Source organism: Orcinus orca, chromosome 12 (assembly GCF_937001465.1).
Source record: "Orcinus orca chromosome 12, mOrcOrc1.1, whole genome shotgun sequence".
NCBI lineage: Eukaryota > Metazoa > Chordata > Mammalia > Artiodactyla > Delphinidae > Orcinus > Orcinus orca.
Window position 1 is genome coordinate 3747590 of NC_064570.1, and position 14776 is coordinate 3762365.

Consider the following 14776-nt stretch of genomic DNA (forward strand, 5'->3'; position numbering starts at 1 on the left):
AGTGACTAGAGGAAAATATATAGCCTCAAATGGCTCTAGCAATGAAAGCAAGAGTGAAATAAATGTATTTACAATTTAAAAAGTTATTCAAAATACAAGGTAAACAGAACAAAAGCACAATAAGAAAATAATAAAGAAAAATTAATGAGGTTTGGAACAGAAAAATATTGGATAAATCTAATATTCCAAAATATTGGTTCTTTGCAGATATCAAAAAAAAAAGAAAGAAAAGAAGAAAATCCACTGAACAATTTCATCAAGGAAAATGGGAGAAAGCACATATATACAAAATATTTATTGATACAGAGGAATTTGAAACAACATAAAACACTTTTACACCGCTATGGAAATAGATTTGAAAATCTCAGTGAAATGAACAGTTTCTTAGGAAAATAAAATTTATCCAAGTTAATCCCAGTAGAGACAAAAACTTCTATTCATTCCTATAGAAGAAATAGGAAAGTTATCAAGGCCACAAAAAGCACCAGGCCCAGATGCTATCACAGGGGACTTCCACCAAATCATTATATGACCAGATAATCTCAAAGTTAAAAAAGAATCGTAGAAAATGAATGAAAACTTCTAAATTCATTTTATGAAACAAGATTAACATTGACACAGATATGCCAAAAATAAAATATAGATCAATGTTGCTTATGAATATAGTGCAAAAATACTAGTTACAATATTAGTAAACAGGTTGAAAACCACGTTAAAAGTAAGTACACCATGACTAAGTGAAATGTATACTATGAATGCAAATCTGATTTAGTATTAGGAAATCTTTCTTTTTTTTTAATTTTATTTTTGGCTACGTTGGGTCTTTGTTGCTGTGCACAGGTTTTCTCTAGTTGCAGCAAGCGGGGGTTACTCTTCAATGCAGTGTGAGGGCTTCTCATTGCGGTGGCTTCTCTTGTTGCGGAGCACGGGCTCTAGGTGCGCGGGCTTCAGTAGCTGTGGCTTGCGGTCTCTAGAGCGCAGGCTCAGTAGTTATGGCACACGGGCCTAGTTGCTCCGTGGCATGTGGGATCTTCCTGGACCAGGGCTCGAACCCGTGTCCCCTGCATTGACAAGCAGATTCCTAACCACTGTCCCATCAGGGAAGCCCAGGAAATCTATTAATATAACTCCCCATACTAATGAATCTAAGAGGAAAAATCATGTAATTATATCCAAACGTGGTTTAAAAACTTTGAATTTGGCAAAATTCAACACCTGTCCTATTAAAGACTTTCAAGAAAATAAGTACGGATAGGTACTTTCTTAACATCATAAGATATAAATACCTCAGTCTTAATATCAGACTATTAACGGGGAGGAAAGAGGCATTCCCTTCGTGGTCAGGAACAAAGCAAGAACATTTAGCACGTCATGGGAAGCCAATGCAATTAAGAAAGAGAGAACAATTAGGGACACAAGACTTAGAAGAAGAGTAAAACAACTATTAATAGCTGATATGGAAGCATGCTTGGAAAGCCCTAGAGAAACAATAACAAAACTAACTCAAACCATGAAAGGATTTATCAGGTTAGTAGAATATAAACTTTGCACACAAAAATCAATAGTCTCCATATACAGAAAAAAATAACCAATTAATGGAGGAGAAACCCCATTTATAACAGCAACAAAAAAGATAACATACTTAGGAATAAATTTAATAATTTAAATGGATTACATCCATCTAGTAAAAGACAAGTATTCTCAGAATGGATTAAAGAAAGTCTAGGTACATGCGGTTTAGAAGAGTTATCTATGTACCTAAAATACAAGGATATAGAAGGGTCGAAAATGTAGAAAGGGAAAAAGATAAACCATGGAGTTATTATCTTAAAGAAAGCTAGATTAGCTATATCAGAAAAAAAGCTGTGGGGAAAAGAATTAAGGAGAATAAAGAAGGAGATTTCTTAATAATAAAAGCAATATTTCCTCAAGAAGATATAAAAATCATGTCCCTTATTCACCTAACCTCAGGGTTCCCTGTGCTCTACAGTAGGTCCTTATTAGTTATCCATTTTATATATAGTTGTGTGTATATGTCAATCCCAATCTCCCAATTCATCACTTCCCCCTGCATTTCCCCCTTGGTAGCCGTAAGTCTGATTTCGAGATCTGTGACTCAGTTTCTGTTTTGTAAAGAGGTTCAACCGTATCAATTTTTATTAGATTCCACATATAAGTGGTATCATATGATATTTGTCTTTCTCTGTCCCACGCCCAGCTTCTTTTTGAACAGGCTCAGAGACGCAGCTGGGGACACTCCCCTAGAATGCAGGGTGGCTCAAGGGGCTCACATTCTTGGGATTCTCCTGCTCTGAGTTCCCCAGATTGGCCAAGAAAGCAGGCACCTCATCCTGGGGAGGTTTCTGGAATTTCCACACTGCCTTCAAGTCCCAGCTCACCACAAGACTTGAAATTATCCCCACAGGTAATCAAGCCTGACAGTGGTCCCCAAGGAGCTGAAAGCACAGCCGGACTTGGGATGGGTTTGGAGGCTGCCAAAGGCAATCCTAAACTAAACTCCTGGCGGGACCCACAGTGGGGTAAGACACCTCAGGGACAGTGCGGTGGACATTGTTTTTATTCCCTGCTCTGAAGTTTTCTTGTTTTCTCCATGTCCTGTATCGTAAATGACGCTTTCAAGTGTTTTCTCCTGTCTCCTTTACAGATGATTTTTGTGTGTGATTCCCACATCACACAGAGCACAGTGCCTCGCAAGAGACGCACACTCGGTAAGGACTGATGGATTGACTGGATTGCCACTCCATGAGTTTTCTCATATTGTCGCTTGATCGTTCCCCTCGTATTTTAGCAAAGAAGATTACAAAAAAGAGTACAAGAGATTCCAAAGCAAAGAACGTAATTGCAGCCTAGTGTGGGCAGATCTGCCACAGCTGACTAACAGGTACAGCTGTTCAGGCTTCTCTGTAGCTGGGCAGCTATGGCATATTTTCAAACTCAAATTATATTTGCATTTTCTTGGGTTGACATCCCAAGTTCGCCGTGTAAGGTTCACACTTAGGATAATAAAGAAAAAGAAAAAGCGAAACTTTTATACCTTGCATTGTTTTTTAGGTCAACATCAGCAATTAGGAGGCAAAAAGGAGGTGGGGAGGAGGGAGAAATAAGAAGAAAATCCTCAGCCCTGCTTTATAGAAATTTATCGTACATCTCTGCTGGAATATTTGACCAGAGCTGAAATGCAGCTTTTGGATTTAGCAGGAAGTTCTGCTGTCTAACCGGCAGGCAACTGGCAGCCCAGAGTCCAGAGCAGTTGCTCCTGGAGCTTCTGCTCCACAGCAGCTGGCCCCGGCTGTAACAGACATTCTCCTATCAGCTGAGAAGTGGGATTAGAGAGCAGTTAGGGTCTAGCGGAATCTAATCCAATATACTTCAAAATTTTATTTAAAATAGATATTTTATAAAAAATCATCTACTTAATTCACAACCCAGTGGTGTAGATTTCAAATTTCCAAATCCACTTGAAATCTATTTAATTCAATAAATAAGCAATTAAATAAGCCAATCGCTGTACTAGGTATGGAGGTTGCTCTGGACATGCGGCGGGTTATGCCCTCCAGGAGCACGTGATCTAGCGATTCTTCAGAAAATGTTTTCCACTGTTGATTTACATGCTGGCCTATCTGAAGATGAGAAGCCATACGGTTCTTGGAAAAGGCCTTATTTCTATGCATCCTGGATGAGTTCACCACTGAGCTTATCCAGCACATATGGATTTTTCTTGGAGGGTCTTCAGTAGATACTTTTCAGAGGTGCTGAGAAGGTCATTGACGCTCTTCAGCACTTATCTTCCAGGTCTTCGTCATAGTTTGAATTCCAGGTATTAAGGGCGACGAGCCCTTTAGAATTTCTCCTTGTGCTGTTCTTACCAGTGTTTGGCCTCCCATCTCATGGCACACACTGGAGCCATTGGGACTTCTGTCCGGTATGTTGTAATTTCACCATAGCAGTCGCTCTAATGCTGATGTCATGTGGCTAAATGTACTTCACTAAGTACCTTCTGATGGCATCCGAGCACTAAAATGCCACTCTGTGGTGTGTTCTCTTTACTTATGATATCGGTCTCAATGCTTTTGTTTTTGTAAGAAGAAAAATATTCTCCACATTTTTTTAAGAGGGAGAAAGAAAATCTCCCAGAGCAAAGACATCCCTCTCTTGAAATGCTGAGGGGCGGAAGATAGTGGTCAGAAAGCTGTCTGAGCTTTTCTCTTATAGATGGATCCCTGACTTTTCAGTATCTAAAATGCCACTCTCACGTGACAACTTTTATAAGAGGAGAGGCTATACCTTGGCAGATTACAACATGTTTTCATTCATTCACAGTGAATCTTCTGGACTCATTATTGATAAAAATGAGCTGGCCTTCCTTTAAAGAATGACTAAGTGCTTTTCATACAGATAGGATCTTTGATCCTTTCTATTTTAGAAAAGCACATAGATAAGAGTTTCGATATTTTCTCTGGTCCTGAATGCCTTCCACAGACTGCAAAGGCTACCAGTAGCCATGAAGCAGCACAGAGGATGCCGGTCGGAGCGGTGTCCGCTGCCCGGCCTCCCTGTGCTGTAGGACCTGCTAAGGCCAGTGATGCGGGGTTTCTGCACCTGGCACTGGGGACTCCCACCTCCTTCTACAGGACCTGCTGCCACCTCTTGTTACACAAGGCAAGGCCGCAAGGGAAACTCTTCCCCTCAGTTTGTGTCACACCCTGGTGTTTTGGGCTCCTGACCTGTCATTCATTCATGCAGCAAGTATTTATTTATGCACTTGCTATGGCCTGGAAACCCTGCAAAGTCTTGGGATGATGCATCAGTGAAGAAATAGACAGTGATCCCTACCCTGACGGAGGTTCATATTAAAGTGGGACCAAAGCATCCCGTGTGTGGAGCAGAGTCTGGAGAAGCTGATTTGGGTGAGAAATCAAAGGAAGGAAAGGGGCGAGGGACCAGCAAGTCCTGGTGGAGAGCAGGGGCTGTCATTGCTGTGGCTAGAGGGGGACCACAGCCGGCCTTCCTCCCTGGCTGCCCGTCCTGCCCAGGGCTCCTTTGGTGTCACATGAACCAGGAGTAAGGACCAGAATCACTCACAGGAGGGTGAGGCAAGAAGTCAAGTGTGGACGAGGAAACCATGAGCCTTTCTCCAGAGCTGTGTGAGCAGACCTCCAGAGGAGCCTCTCAGTGTCTGTCGGAAGCCCTTATCCAATGCTTGGGGCTTTCTTTTCCCTTGTTGCTTAGAGTCACTTTGTACTTTATGAGTTCTCTACTCCAAAAAAGAGGGTGAATTAGTGAACTGTTAATGTTTCTTATGGCTTCAGCAAATATAAAGTCTGTATATAATATTTCAGAGCATAAGGTATCAGGTGGATTACAAATACGGACCTTTCTAATCCATGGTCCAAATCTAGTCCGATGGTTTCTGGCCCTGGCGAAAATGTATTCTTCTGGAAAAATGTAACAGGGAAACTGGATCAAACCTGTCCGATTCCACTCTGGGCAAGTGTCTGACACACATTCAAGCTGGGTTGCCCACAATGCTCTTGTGGGCTGAACTAAAGGCCACGTCTTACAGTGTGAAATACAGGGAGGACTGTCTGAAAGAGGGGAAATCTCCGAGAGACCTAGTGAAAATACTTGCAGGGGCTTCCCTGGTGGTGTAGTGGTTGAGAGTCCGCCTGCCGATGCAGGGGACACGGGTTCATGCCCCGGTCAGGGAGGATCCCACATGCCGCGGAGCGGCTGGGCCCGTGAGCCATGGCCGCTGAGCCTGCGCGTCCGGAGCCTGAGCTCCGCAACGGGAGAGGCCATAACAGTGAGAGGCCCGCATACCGCAAAAAAACAAAAAACAAAACCCAAAAAACTTCCAGTTCCCATCCTGGCCAGAACATCTTCCATCAACTATTATTTGGGGAAGAAAAGTAACTAGACCAAGGAAGATTAAACTCATGCTCATTTGTTCTGAACTTCTTTTCAGAAGCAATTAAAAATTCAGAATCAAAATCTTCCTCTGATTACAGGACAATAAGTAGTGTATCCCTTTGTCTCCCTATCCCTTTCTATTTTTCTCTCTCTAACATCATGGAATTGACTGATGACATTTTAAACTTAGGTGGTGATGATTCAAATTCCTTATGATGGAAGAGATAGACAAATATGCCATAGCTGGATTTTGAAGGCAAAACTGTGTGTAATTGAATATTTGCTTTCAATACATGTAACTTGAGGATCTAAAATAATTAAGTAATAATTTATTCAACACATATTCAGTCAGCGCTTATCAAATTCTTACCATGGGGGAGGTGTCCTCTGTCAGGCCCTAGGGGTTAATAAGATGACCAAGAATCTGTCCTTTTTCTTTAGAATCTTAACATCCAATCAGGGAGCCAGGCATGTCTGTAGACGATTTTATTCCAATGCAGATATAGAATAAGTAAGACACAATATAATACTGAGGGTAAAGGAAGGGAGAGGTCAGTTTTATCTGTGAATACTTTAAAAAAAATCTGTGTAATAGCTTCTTAAAGAATCTAGAACTGGAGAGGTCATTTAAAAGATGCCTGGAATTCAGAAGGGCCATTCATGCAGAGGAAACAACTTGAAGAAAGACAAAGGACTGATTATATTAGGGGGAATAGAACTTCATCAATTTAGGGAGCTTTTAAATACCAGAATGAAAAGTTTGAAATAGAAAGCAACTGACTATTTTATAACAAAGGGGTGACATTCTCTGCTCTGTATTTATGGAAACAAACCTGATGATGGTAGCTGTAAAGAGCACAGACTTGGAAGAAGCAAGATGGTAGGAGGAGAGCTATCAATTCCAGTCATGAACCTGGGCAGTGGCTGCAATAAGGTAAAGGTGGATGCGAGGAAGTGGATTTAATGGTTGTTCAGAGTGGAATTAGAGAGGCATTGACGATGTATCTGAGTAGGAGTAGTTTGCCATGCGTCTGTGGGGATTCTGTGATAGATTCTGTTTAGAAAATGTTGTTTCAAAGGTTTGGGAATCTTGTGTCAAGATGTTAATCAGGCAAATCAAAATGTGTTTTGGGGGCTTCCCTGGTGGTGCAGTGGTTGAGAGTCCGCCTGCTGATGCAGGGGACACATGTTTGTGCCCTGGTCCAGGAAGATCCCACATGCTGCAGAGCGGCTGGGCCCGTGAGCCATGGCCGCTGAGCCTGCGCGTCCGGAGCCTGTGCTCCGCAACGGGAGAGGCCACAACAGTGAGAGGCCCGCATACCGCAAAAAAAAAAAAAAAAATGTGGTTTTGGAGCTCATAAGATAGATCAAAGCTGCAGACAGGGTTTTGTATTCCATCAGCTTAGTATTGCTAGTGGAAGCCATCAGAGTAGAACATATTGCCAAAGGAGAATCTGTGGAGTGAAAGGGAAAGAGAATGAATATTAAGGTAGGTAGCAGCTATAACAATGGTGACAGCCACAGAAGCAACTAAATCCCTAAGTCAACGGCTGTGGCAGTGAACTTCCCAGACGGCCCCGAATGATTCTCAGCTCCTGGTGTCATGTCTGTTTTGGTCAAATAATGTCCCCCTGCAAAATCCTGTCCCCCTGGAACCTCAGAATGTGATATTTTCTAGAAATAAGGTTTTTGCATATGTAATCAGGTTAAGGTGAGGTCATACTGGCTTGGGTGGGTCTGTAAATCCAATGACTGGTGTCCCTATAAGAAAAGGGAGATCTGTAGACACAGAGTGTAGAACCCCATGGGAAAATGCACACAGAGACTGGGTGATATATCTTAAGCCAACGACAGCCAAGGATTGCCAGCAACCACCAGAAGCTAAGAGAGAGGCAAGGAAGAGATTCTCCCTTCCAGAAAGAAGCAGCTCTGATGACATCTCGATTTTGGACTTCTTGCCTCCAGAGCTGTGAGAGAATGCTAGTTTAAGCCACCTGATTTGTGGTACTTCGCTACAGCAGCCCCAGGAACTAATACAAGGTCCTGTGCTGTCCTCTCTCACATTGGACAGGGCTGGGCTGCCTGACCCATGGGATATTGCTGGCATGACGTGTTGCTTCCACCTTGCTCTCTCTTGGAGCGCCCTCTGCGGGGAGCCGGCTGCTGTGTCTGAGGACACATAAGCAGCCCAGTGGAGAGGTCTTGGGGGGAGGAACCGCAGCCTCGGCCAGCCACCAGCACTGACTTGCTGGGTCAGATGTCGGGCCACACTGGAAGAGATGCCCCAGCCCAGTCAAGCCTTCCGACGATTGCAGCCCAGCCAGCATCTTGCCCGCAGCCTCCCAAGGGAGCCTGAGACAGACCACCTGACGAAGCTGACTGCAGATCCCTGACCCACGGAAATTGGGCAAGCTTATAAAGGCTTGTGTTTTGAGCTGTTAACTTTGCAAAATGACTTTTACACACTGAAACAAAATGGATTCTCATTTGGAAGGGTTTTCCTTTTCCCTTCTCCATGGCTACACCTAAGGCAGGTTATGGGGAGTACGCTCTCCTTAATGACTGAACATGCAGTTTGCTTTGGGCTTGTGCAACGTCTAGCTCCTCAAGGCTTTTTCAAGGCTCACCTAACAATCATTTTTTTTTTTCATACCAGAATCATGGTTTCCTGGGCAACACCCTCCCCTTAGAAACCATCATGCTTCTGGCCTGTTTCTGGTCAGTTGTGTGCGGGAGAACCGTACCCAAGTTCATTCCTGGACGTGTCTTTCATCTTTTCTTCCTCCTTCCATGCTTCTTTAACCATATAAGCATCTTAAATAACAGGCTTAGGGGTGGAGCCTGGTATTTACCGCAGCTCCAGGTCACTCTGTCCAACTGAGGAGTCTTATTAGCCTTTGTTGCCCAAAGCTCTAATCAATCTTATTCTCTTCTATTTGGGGCCAGAAGCACTTGGTTTTTCTTTATTTTCAGAAGTTCTGTATTTCCTTTAATTTCAGCTTGAAAACCATCGATGTTTTGCCTAAGCTTATTTCATATGTTGCTAAAGGCAGCCCAAAGCAGCGCAACACATGATGTTCTGACTCTGCTTTATTTATTTCCTGCTTATCTAACCAGAGCATATGGGTCAACTTCAGAGTTTCTAGATGTAGGGGATTCTGTTCCTTACATTTTATCCAGGGACTCAGGCTGCCAAAGCATTGCCATCTTGACATTGCCCTCCAATGTTCAGCCAGCACACATGTAAAGAAGATGTGGGATTATGCAGAGAATATTTTTATGGGTCTGACTTGGGACATATATAGATCATTCCCACTGGCTGTGTGTGAAGCTGGGAAATGTAGCCTGACTGTAGCTTAAAATACAAGAAAATAGGATTGATGGTCAGCTAGCAGTCTCTGACACAGATATGGAATCTTGTAAAATACTCTCACTTAAGGAATAATTATCAGAAGAAAGAAAAGATGAAATTGAAGATGAAGCTCTTAGAGTGGGATGAGATGCAACAGAATCCAGTGACAAATACATACATACATACATACATACATAAACAAAACAAAAAGAAACAAGGAAAGCGATAATTCTAAGGACTGAGGGTCAGGTTTTGTGTTTAAGTCTGTAAATCTCCCTTGTCACCACTTATATCTTCAGAAAAATACACTATGCACATTACATATGTGTATGTACGTATATTTAGAAATGGGTTGAGATTAAATGTTGGGTTTATGCAGTAAATTATAGATCAGATTGCTAGTTACACATACCTAGACCATCTTTGATCTTAAAACTACATTGGAAATATCGGGTGAAATAAAGCATACTCATATTAAAATTATGTCCACACTGGTTTCAGAACAAGTTGATTTAGTTAAATTGACCAGTTCACCAGGCTATGTGGTGGAGATGTGAAGAACGAAGGCTCTGGGTTCAGACAGATTTGGACTAGAATTCCAGCTCTGCCTCTCTCCAGCTGTGAGGCCCCCTGGGAGCCTCAGCCTCCCATCTTTAAAATGGGAGTAGCAACCATAGTGCTTATTTTGTACAGGCTTTGATAGGATTGATTAAAATAATACATGGAAATCAATAAGCATCGTTCCTAGAACAAAACAAAATATACAATAATGGTCATTTTATTCATTTTTAAAGAAAGGGTCCAAGCAGTGGGTGATTGTAGCTGGAGCACAGCCTCTAGGGGGTTGCAAAATTTCCCACCTTCCTTCTCCCATAAGGAAGTGGCATGTAAAGGAATATGGTGGAAAAATTAACCCTACTATGACTAGGACTTTTATACGTTCATAAGTAAAGTATAGAGCTTTTGAGTGGAAAATCCAAGTGGTTCAAAGAGGTCTTTTCCATGTCCCTTTTTGATTTCTTTACCATTTAGATTTTCATCTTTTATTGTATTCCTTTTCCATGGGAGTAGTGATGAAATGTGATCCAGGATTTCCTCCAACCTGGGAGAAAATACTTCTCTCATCCCTCTTTCTACTAACTCTGAGTTATAAAGGCAGGTAGTTGCAACCCAGTGGGACCCAGGAGACAATAAGCATGAGAGAAACCTCGTAAGGTCACATTTTGTCCGGGCTTCAATCTGGAGGTAAAATCAAGATTTCTTAATCTGACTCATGTTACCACATGAGGAGCATTTACAGAGATATGTGGCTGAATTTCTAGTAATCACCGATGTGTGAATTTTTGTGGAGTGCCTTTTGTGACATGTGCCCATAGAAGACTAGCAGAGAATGAATTTTCAGAAATTCTGATTCCTGGCTCTCTTCACAGAAGAGAGAGAATAATAGTGATAAGTGAGCAAATAAAATGAGTAAATAAGGCTTCCACCTTGAACTGTATTTTGTTCCCTTTCTTGTGCTATTTTAAAAATGTCTACATCCTATCTATCTATCTATCATCATCATTTATTCACCATCTATGTATCTTTTATTTTAGTAACTGTTGGGAAACATTAATCATTTCTAACCCATACATTGGAGATTGCTTGATAAAGTACTTCTTTAAGTACTATAAATGGTCCCAGAATGTCTTCTGTACATTTATTCATTTCATATTGAGTACATTTGCTTAGGGCAGTTTCTAAATATGATTTGCTGTTGGAGTAAAGCAATTGTTGTACCCCTTTCCTATCATTATTCAGGCTGCCCTTATGTTAACGGGTAATATGGTTATGTCTAATTCTGTGCTTTGCACTCAATAATGTTTTGAGGTCTAAGTCACAATTAAAAGTGAGCCCAAAATACCAATTGTATATCAGAGCATTAATTCATTAGCTTCTTTCTCAGTAATATTTTTATGATGTTACTTGTTTCTATCCTAATTTTAAAAGAAGATTGATTTCGTAGTAGTGTCTATTAGAAATAGAACAAATAAGGAAAAATTTATAAATTGTTACATAAAACAATTATTAATACATTTTATATTTCTAGTTGTTTTCTTCCATGTAAATACACATATATAAACTTATGCTTATATGGTGAAAAAATTTGCTTATACAAATATATATGTGGAGGGCAAAATTGGAATAACTCTGTACATGATGTATTGTTCATAATAGGGTCATGAATCTTTTTTTGACTTAACATGACATAATGAGCATTCTTAAATGTTATTAAGTAATTTAAAAACATTTTCTAATAGAATTACACTTTAGATTTACAATTTAATCATTTTCTGTTATTGCTGCTTTGGTTTTCTGTTATAAATAGTGCTGTGAATGATATTTATTATTATAGTTTCTTTATAACAAATGCCAGGAAGTAACATTACTGATTTAAAGAGTACAATCTTTAAAAAAAGTCTGCACTGTCTCGCACTCTCACCAATGATACATATTCACAAAATAACTCTTTATACTAAGTATTTACTAAGATTAGAGGTGAATATAATGCATCAGTGTTTCAACTTGTATTTCTGTAATTACTCATAAGATGGAATTTTCCCCATATTTTTATCAGGCATTTGTATTTCTTTCATGAACTGTCTTTACTTGGCCTTTGCCCAATGCATATTATGGATCTCAGAGAGATTAGATTAATAGCATCAAGAAAACAGAACGGTTCCATTATTTTCATGTATTGATTATTGGCACAGAGTGATCTTCCTCCCTTCCCTACTGTGTTCTCTTCTCTATCATCTCTTTTGAAATATCATACTCATAGAAAACAAAAAGTAGAAAGTAGGTGGGGTGAAGGGGGGGACTGTCGGCAGAACATTGGTCACAAGTCAGGGACCACGAGGAGTGGGGTGAGGGGGAGAGCTCTGGAGCTGTGCATGCTGGGATTCATGGTGGGCTGTGTGTTTCATTGGTTGGGAGTATTGGGAGGTCCTGCTCTGGTCCAGCAGAACCCACCTGGATGAATGTCTACTGAACATGAGGATAGAGGGAAAGAAACTATGTCCATCAACTTATTCTGCACCTGAATATCCTACGAGGAATTTTGATTGTCATCCAAGTGGATGGGGAATGAGTCAAAAGCAATGCACATGCCCCTCCTGTTGGTAAAGAATGGTTCTGTTGAGAACCTGCCTTACTTTAACACAAATAAACAAGGGTTCTATGGAAGACCAAAGGGGCAAGTGAATAACATCTTGAGTCATAGAGGGAACTTAACATTCTTTTCAATTGTTTTATTACATGGATAAGAAGAAAAATGTAGAAAACTGCTAAACATTCTTAATAGGTTGTACGATAGAATGAACTCTCAAGACACAGGGGCTGCTATACATTGGAAGAGAAGAAAGAGGATAAAAACTGAACAGGGGTGAATAAACATGGAGATGCATGAGTTAAGAAAGGACTGCAGTGAAATTTTTAAAAATGTAATAGTACCTTTAAGTCAATACGAAGGGTTCATTTACAAAATGATAACTGTATTTTGGAGTAATCTCTTCTCAATCTCTCTGAGAAGAGATTCATTCCTAAATCCACTAGGTATTTTTCTTTTCCTTTTTTTAAAAAAATAGACTTTATTTCTTAGACCAGTTTTAGGTTCATAGAAAAATTGAACAGAAAGTACAGAGAGGTCCCATATGCTCCCTTCCACCACACACGCATAGCCTTCCCTCTATGGTGTTTTTCTTTTTAGTTATGAGAACTTAGAAAGATTCTGGAAGTATTGAAGAAGTATGAATCTTTTACATTCAAAGGTGCAAAAGCTTAAGTTGGCTTCCTTCTTTTCCTCTGCACCTAGTTTCAGAAGAAAACTGTGCCGTAGTCAACATTGATGAGATAAATTCTTGCTACCCAAGAAGCACATGACCAAAGAAGTTGTTTTTTACTCAGGAACGCATTAAAGACAGTTACAGATGTACAAGAACTAGGAAAATACACTGTAAATTTGTTATTTTTATGGTAAAAAGAAACCTTGGAAACATACCAAGATGCATTGAAGCTATGACTTTAAAAGTAACATATTTGGGGCCTCCCTGGTGGCGCAGTGGTTAGGAATCCGCCTGCCAATGCAGGGGACACAGGTTCGAGCCCTGGTCCAGGAAGATCCCACAGGCCACGGAACAACTACACCCGTGCGCCAAAACTACTGAGCCTGAGCTCTAGAGCCCACGAAACACGACTACTGGGGCCTGTGTGCCTAGAGCCCGTGCTCTGTGGCAGGAGAAACCACCGCAATGAGAAGCCCATGTACCCCAACAAGGAGCAGCCCCCACTCGCTGCAACTAGACCGGGCCTGCGCGCAGCCACGGAGACCCAACACAGCCAAAATAAATAAATAAATTTATTAAAAAAAAAAAAAAGTAACATATTCATGGCTCAAAAGGGCTTGCAAGTCTTCCCTTCTGGATTTCACCAGAGACTCTGGAATTTAGCTGAGCTGTGTATTCTGACCGGTACTGCAGGTGGGCCCATGCTGGATTTTCCTCACTGGTTACACACCTGACTACTCTTCTCACGACGATCCCTTTTCTCAGCCATGTTCTTCCCCCCATACATGGAAACAGAATCTAACGCTCAACTTTGTGTCCACTTCTTATGATTACTCCTTTTTCTCTTTCACTACTCACCAATTTTGGTAAAATATTTCTCTAATTTGAACTCTGAGATTGGAAAATTACTTATTTAAAAAAATCTAATCTTAACTCCTGTTCAAACAATGTTGTGAAAGGCAACAAAATGGCCATTTATAAAAGAATTTGAATGGTAATTTTATTTTTTTAAACCTCCTTTTGATTGATTTATACACTGCATATGTTAAAGTTAGGAAATACAGATAAACTACTTATTAATAGATATTATTTGTTTCCAAATTGTCTTCTGTTTCTTTTCTGTCTGTAACCTATGCCTACAGCAATGCTATCATTCTAAATATATTTAAGCAAGCATTCCTGGCAAAAATTCTGGAAGGAAATATTAGAAGTAATTATCTATTTAAAGCCCTAGAGGCGTTCCTTCTTTTCTTCTACACTGTGTGTTTCAAATTCACTTAGTTGTCCTGAATTTTTAATTTGGAAGAAAACAATTATTTTATTGATAAAATAAAAGTTATAAAAATACAATTTTAAAATGGCTTCCATACTTTAAAAAGAAAAAGAATTGACATTTTGAACCTGCGATGCAAGATATTGAGCAAGATATAGATTCAAAAGTATCATAGGGCTTCCCTGGTGGCGCAGTGGCTGAGAGTCTGCCTGCCGATGCAGGGGACGTGGGTTCGTGCCCCGGTCCGGGAAGATTCCACATGCCGCGGAGCGGCTGGGCCCGTGAGCCATGGCCGCTGAGCCTGCACGTCCGGGGCCTGTTCTCCACAATGGGAGAGGCCACAGCAGTGAGAGGCCCGCGTACCACAAAAAAAAAAAAAAAAAAAAAGACAAAAGT